Raw genomic sequence first — 7,796 nt, 5'->3', positions numbered from 1 at the left:
ACAGGTGACCCACCACCATTATAGGACATTTTGAGAGATGCTCATAGTCCCCTGGAACTAGTCGACCTAGGAGGGCAAGGAGCAAAAAGTGTCCTTTATGTTCCTCTGACCAAATTATTTATTTTTGAGTCTGCCAAGAATAAAGGCTATAAAGACATGACTGAGGTCTTTAGTACTTATCATTAGCAAAGCACAATGAAGCTGTGGGTGTGGTAAAGCCCAGACAAGCACACACTGTTTCATAAGATAAAAAAAATTCTGAAAGCAAATCCTTCAAAAAATCTAGGCATAGTGTTACACGTCTGTTAGAAAGCTTGGCCCTTTGCTACCTTAGGGTGGAGCACATCTCTATGAGGCTATTCAACACTGTGATCCAATAAGTCGGTAACAAAAACCACACAACATTGCCATCAATATTTAGCAAGAAAACAAACACTGGGCAAAATATAATGAATTCAAGAAGAGGCTACACGTAATGATTTTAATGAAAATTAGAAAACATAGGAACTCCAATAAGACATTGTCTTCTAAGGCCAAAATTACCTCCTCCATCAATAATTCAACAGAGTTGCCATTTTATTATCTGTAATTCTCAAAGAATAAAATCTATGCCATTTCACAGCTGACATTTCAGTTAATTCTAGCACTGATGTCACCACGTCTGATTTTATACGGGAAGGATCTGAGTCTTCATCCATTTTTATAGTGCCCAGCCCACACACTGAGCTTGGAGTCTGTGATCAGAACAGGTTGGTTCAACCGAAGAGGTGGGTGAGCTCAGCACAGCTTCAGCCTCTCCGGATCCCCATTGCAACGCAAGGCCTCTAACTCCATCTCGTGGAATTTAGAACATCCTCCCCCTCAGAGGGTCTTTCTGCTAAGAGGTCTAAATCAGCACTTTCTTGCAGTAAGGTTATGGGAGAAATGTGCATAGGGCAGGCAAACAATCCCTGCATGTGCATTCCTTGAGAATGAAGATGTAAGAGTTGAAAGGACCGTCCAAATGCCTACACACGACACACAGACAATGGACACCCAAGCCACACAGACCACAGCAACTCAGGCATTGAAACTAACAGTGAAATTCACACTGAGGTAACCAAAATACAAACGCCCTGCTGTCCAATCTACCCCTGTGGTCAGGAGTTTGTGACTTAGTCCAGAGGATTAAGTGCCCAGTTAATTTTTTTTTTAATTGGAGTTAGTTAAGAGTATCTTTCTGGGGCTGGCTCAGTGGTTAAGAGCACATGCTATTCTTGCAGCACCCACATCAGGCACCTCATAATCAACAGTAGCTCCAGCTCCAGGGGATCCAAAGCCCGTCTGGCCTCTGTGGTCACTTGCACACACGTGTGCATATTAACACACCACACAGACACATACACAAAAATAGAAATAAGTTATTAAGACATAGCATCCTTCTGACTAAGTGCGTTATATCAGGGGATTCTTTTAAATACTTAAAGGGAAAACTACAGGAATGAAATAATAAAATTTGGTTCTCATACTGAACAGTAGTAGAAGAAAATTTTAACAACATGAATAATTTCAATTAGATGCATTTGTAAGAAATACTACTTTTACAGAATTCTAAGTTTTCAAAGGTTAAAGCCTTTTGTTCTTGTCCAATATGGACAATCTACTATGGTTACAAAATGAAAAATTTAGGGATTCAAAATGGGCTAATTTATGCAAGCTCTCTGAAATTCACTGAGGAAAATTAAGAAGTTATGTGATATAGTTAGCTCATCTGTTCAAACTGGTGATGAATGGATGATAACTGGGAATTACATTTAACAGGATTAGGGGATATTAATATGCAATTTCAATGTAGACCTGACACTGATATGTCCCAGAATCACCATGCTGTCTTAGCAATCATGATACAAAGACCCTAACAATGACTGTTTTGGAAAGAATTTTTTATTAGGTAATTTTGTTCTTTGACAATTTCATACATGTATATCATGCATCCCGATCATTCTCTGTCCTACCCTGTCAGCCTCCTTCCCACAGATCTTGAAAACAAATTTTAGTTTAGAGTTTGATTACATGATATTGTCTCCATGTTGACTTCTCAAAATGGGCAAAGGTGATTTAAAAGAAGGAAGGTTTATTAACATACGTCCATGTGAAGAAGGGGATGAAACCACCAGGGGTTTTAGTTATAAGTCAAAGAAAGCCAAAAGGTTGCCATCAAGTCAGGAGTTAAGAAGGTCCAGAAGCCCCTGATGGTTGTGACAGGACCCAAGCCCTTCCAACAGCATGATTCCAGAATTTTACCTTCTAGAATTGCAGGGCAATCAATTCCCTATTAAGTCAGAAAGTTTGCAGTACTTTATTAAGACAGGCATAAGACATGAACACAAGGAAGAAATATAGTAAACCTAATTGTCAAAATAATCACATGTTCCATCTGCCTGAGACATTGTCAGTTTCTCTGCTGTGATTACATTCAGCAAGCCAAGAGGCTCTTGCTCTCACAAGCAACCAAAACAGAAGGAAAAGTGTCAGTGCCCCATTCTATACCCCACCCAGGCAGATTAAGGCATCTTTAATCTCATTTTCCCTCATCTTAACTATGTGTGAACTGGGGCAGTGAGAGAAGGACAGGAGAGGGGAACCCTCATTCACAGCTGTGGAGGTGGAAATTTGTATAGCCACTATAAAAGTCAGATTGGAGGTTTCTCAAAAAACTAAAAATAGGGATCAGAGAGATGGTTCAATGATTAAGAAGGCCTGTTGCTCTGGCAGAAGACCTGGGTTCAATCCCCAGCACCCACATGGTGGCTCACAACAGCCTGCAACTCCAGTTCCAGAGGATCAGACACTTTCTTCTGGCCTCCATGGACTCCTGCACACACATGGTTCACATAAACCCATATAATTACAAACACATATCAAAATAGAAAATAAATAAATGAGTACATAAATAAATCTTTTTAAAGCCCTAAAAATAGAAGTACCACATGACCCAGCTATTCCACTCCTGGACATACACCCAAAGGACTCTATATCTAACCACTGAGATATGTCACATCCATCTTTATTGTTTCTCTAGTCACACTAGCAAGGAAATGGGATCAACTTAGATATGCCTCAAGAGGTGAACAGATGATGAAAATGTGGAACATGTGTACCATGGAATTTTATTGAACCATAAAAAAATCATGTTATGAAACTACAGAAAATGGATGGAACTGGAAATATTCCATTGAGGAAAGACAGGCTCAGAAAGAGAAATACCTCATGGTCTCTCTCATATGTAGACTGTAGCTTCTACTTTACCCATAGGTGTATTTATCTGTGAGTGAATGCAAGTAGAAGTGAGAAATTAGGAAGGGGCCCATGAGAGCAGAAGAACCTTTAAAGAGGATGGGGTGACAGGATATATGTGAAAGGACCACGGTTAGGGGAAGGCTGAGGGGGAGGGCACAAGCTGGGACGGTGGCAGGAGACGGGGGAGAGGAGTTGCTGGCTGGGAGGACATCTAAAAGTGTATATCGAAATGCCATGAAGAAATGTGTTTCTCGTTAAGCTAATTAAAAAATAAAATACAAATAAAAGAATTAAGCAAAGTAACGAATGCAAAATGCTTAGCATATCATTTGGAGCCTGGAATTTAGCAAACATTAAAGTGTCTAATTTATTAATTCATTAGTTTGGCGTGGTCCTAGGATTATGTCATCTGAATAGCCACAATCTTATTATTTCTAGTACAATATCATATATTTTAATTATGTTAGGTTTCACTACACAAAACATCTGAACATCTTACATATTTATCTCACTTGTCTGTTCCACATCATATCAGTTTATTCATCTCCAACCCCTGCGATTTCAAGTCACATTAAAACATGTTATGGTGGGGGTGGGGAACACTTGGCACAATGTCTAGCACTCAACAGGGCTCAACAACTACGCATTACAAAGGCGAAGCAAGGGGAACTTCGTGAGATGACACAACTTTCCAAAGTCTCCGAGGTGATAAAAGAAGCAGAGATAAGTGCATTTGAAGGGTAGGAATCTGCTTGCTTTAACCCTTAGTTTAGACCATCCATTTGTAGATGACTAAGCTTCTGTAAGAGCCGGGACAGGGAAAGGGAAGAAAAACTCATTTTCACAGATCCACTGCTAAACAGCTCTTCCCCTCGTGGATTCACACGTCTTTACCAGTAGAGTGAAGGACAAGGTCTTACTGAAGGAGAGTGAGGAAGAAAAGCTGCTCTGTTTTCCTAGTTAGCCTCCTCACTTGATGACACTCCGCTCAAAGGAGCTGTTTGGAACGACCTCTGAGCGTCCATGGTTCTGTGGCTCCTGTGTGGGACTTCTGAGGACGGAGCAGACAAAACTGCCGCATCTGCTGACGTTTGTGCACTGCGTCCGTTCACTTGTAGGGCTTCTGCTCTGATTATTTCCCAAGCATTGAAGTGGCCCCAGGAAGCCATCTCTTTCATTTCCGTTTTCTAAAAATGGGTTCCAGAATGTTCAGTACATACATAAGTACATACTTTGACAGCTGGTCAGTGCCTCCACGTCTTCATCGCCAGCTCTGTGTGCTTTACACATTTACATTTTTCCATCAATGAATCTGTTGAATAACGAAGTTGATTTTTGTCACATACTCATGAGAACCAGGAATTGTCCTGGAGTGGAGGTTTGTCAGCACGGTAGGCAAGGCCTCTACCTTCAATTGATAATTGCTGTTCTGTCTTCTAAGACACATTTTCTGACTTTGAATTTTATTTATTTTTATTTTATGTGTATGCGTGTATTGCCCTGCATGTAGGTAAGTGCACCCATGTTGTGCAATGCCCATGGAGGTCAGAAGAGGCTGTCAGATCCCCTGGGACTGGAGTTACAGACAGTTGTTAGCTGCTATATAGGTGCTGGGATTCAATCTGGGTCTTCTCTAAGAACAACCAGTGTTCTTAACCACTGAGTCATCTCTCCAACCCAATGACTGAATTTTAATCAAGTGATATGCACATTAATTTTTACTTCCAATAAAGGAGTTCCATTTCCTAATTTTCTTAACATATTATATTCCAAAAGACAGATTACATCTACCTGTGTTAGTTATACCCAGAAGGAGTTCCGTCGTCACTCACTCATGACAACTTACCAACAAAAACCAATTTGAAATGATGCAAGTGACATTCTGTGACAAACTTTCTACTCCCGTTACTCAAAAGCATCTGCTCTGTCTTCTGCTTTGTTCATGTCAGAGAAGAAATAACGCAGGTGAATAGAATTAAGCCTTTCTTTTGACTTTTATGAGATGTATTTTTAATTAGTAGAAATTCATTTCTACTGGTTTGTGGTGTCCTCAGCAATCAGGTCTTGCCTTCGAGTTCTAAAGGACAACCAAGGGTAATGGTACTAGTCTGTATTATTTTGAGATTCTCTTGGACCCTTCTGACCCAAAACTCAAAGGGAGGGCTTTCTTGCCTGGCACTAGGGAATTTGGAAACATAACAAGTTTTTTTTCCTTAATTGATATGCCCTTTTAATTAATTTTTATTATTTGAGACCATAACAAAATTTCTACTCCTCCTGCTCCCCTCTGACTCCTCTCATGACCTGTCCCCAGTTTCAATTTCTTGTTTTCGTCTTTATTATCACTACATATAGATAAATACATTTATATTGAGAGGAACACACACACACACACACACACACACACACACACACACACATATGTATCCTGAAGTAAATGCCAAAGCCAGGAAGACAGAAAAAGACCATGAAGGAGGAAGAAGGAACTAGAGAGAGGGGCCTAGTAGGACACAGCTGTTATCAATGGGGAAATGGGAAAATAGGGGATTCTTTAACTGTGGAGCAGGGATGTAGGGTAATACAGGGGAGAGGGAGAAAAAAGATAAATAATATTGGGGAGTCTGACAAACCACAGAGAAATTAGTCTTTCATAAGGTGTAAAAATGTACATCTAACACACACACACACACACACACACGTGTGTAAAGTGAAAGGCTATCTAACAAAAATCCTAGTTCCACACCAGGAAAACCTCCCTTTGACTTGTGGTCAGGGTAGTTCAAGAGACTCCCAAAACAATACAGGCTATTGCCACAGCCCCTGTCGCCTCCCAGAACCTGAAGGTAAGAGTCTATTGCTGTGGAGACACCACACACTTTAGACACAGGACTTAAAGCAGTTAAGCGGGAGCTGACCTGACAGCCTCCTCCCTGAAAACTAACTCTCATAGTATTGGACAGTGCTGTACAAGCTGCCAAGGGAGAAAACCCAGCTGTAGAAAAGCCCACGAACCACAGCAGTGACTGACCCAGCAAAATATCACTACGGGTTCAATAGTGACACTTTTATCTTGGAGGTAACCAACAGTTATCAAATTGGACTGACCGCCCACTCGATAGGAGGAAATCTATGCATGGTATTGTAAACATGGCCACGTACCCACAGTTGGAGAGGTCGTAGACCCTAGAGGACACCTACTACCTCCATTTCCTAAACCAATATAATTTCTTCCTATATTCTAAATACTCATCTTTATACTCACACATAACTGTAGTTCTCACCACTCATCAAAGAAACTTCTTTTTTTTGTAACAATTTTGGGGTTTGTTTTGGGTTTTTTTTTTTTTAAAGAATTTCCTTCAGAAGAGTCCTGTATTTACATCATTTCTACCTGATCTCTTCCTCCTCCAACTCCTCCTGTGTTGCTTCCCCAACTCCTTCTCAAATTCATGACCTCTTTTTCTTTAGCTATTATTGTTACACACACGCACGCACGCACACACACACACACATACACACATATCCTACTGAGTGTTGCTCATCTATGCATGTGATTTGGGCTGATCACTTGGAAGTAGAAACCGTATTGGGGATCATCGCTGGAGAAAACTGACTCTCCCTCTCTCAGTAGCCGTTGTTGGCCTGTAGCCCTTCATCTAGGGGTGTAACCTTATGAAATTTCCCCCAACCACTTTGACATGCTGCCTGGTCATGTCATTATTCAGGTCTTGTTTAGGCTATCATATTGTTGAGATTTCAAGTGTACAGTTTCCCTATCATATCTGGAAGATGCTATCTTGCATAATAAGTTTTTATGGTGGAATGACTTCATGAGTAAAATTAGTTCTCATATCTGACAAAGGAACATTTATTATTTTTGTTTTACGTGTATGAGTGTATTGCTGGCATGTATGTAAGTGCACCCATGTTGTGCAGTGCCCATGGAAGACAGGGTGTTGGATCCCTTGAAACAGTTGTTAGCTGCCTGTCGGTGCTTGATTCAAATCTGGGTCTTCTGCAGGAATGCTGAGCCATCTCTCCAGCCCCTGGAACATTTGTTTAAGTTTGGACTGTTAATACTATTCAATATTCAGAATCCAAATATAAAAATAAGTTGACCAATACTTTAAATGCCTACTCATAATATGTCTCTCTGGTTTATTTAGTTAAAGGCCTTTATTAATTAAACTGTTAAATCTACTAGGCCGTTAATCTGTAAAACAATAGAAACAAGTAACTTCCTGGCAGGTTTTTACCTGAGGATAATTATTCAGAATGTCTTCAAATTTTCTTCAGATTGTCTTACATCCGCAAAGTAAATCATCGTTTGGAAATATTAGGCTACTAGGCACAGGAGTAGAGCATATTCACAGCACCCTGTCCCCTGCTCAAAGATAGTTCTGGAAATTAAGATGTACCTATACAGATTGCAAAATAAAGTAAAATGCACATATTGGCTGAGCAGGGCCAAATATTTGTGCCTAAAGACACTAGAACAGTTGGGACAAAAATTAAAG

The sequence above is a fragment of the Nannospalax galili genome, unplaced genomic scaffold (genome assembly GCF_000622305.1).
Source record: "Nannospalax galili isolate Female #2095 unplaced genomic scaffold, S.galili_v1.0 scaffold698, whole genome shotgun sequence".
Lineage (NCBI taxonomy): Eukaryota > Metazoa > Chordata > Mammalia > Rodentia > Spalacidae > Nannospalax > Nannospalax galili.
Note: the sequence above shows the minus strand (reverse complement) of the source record.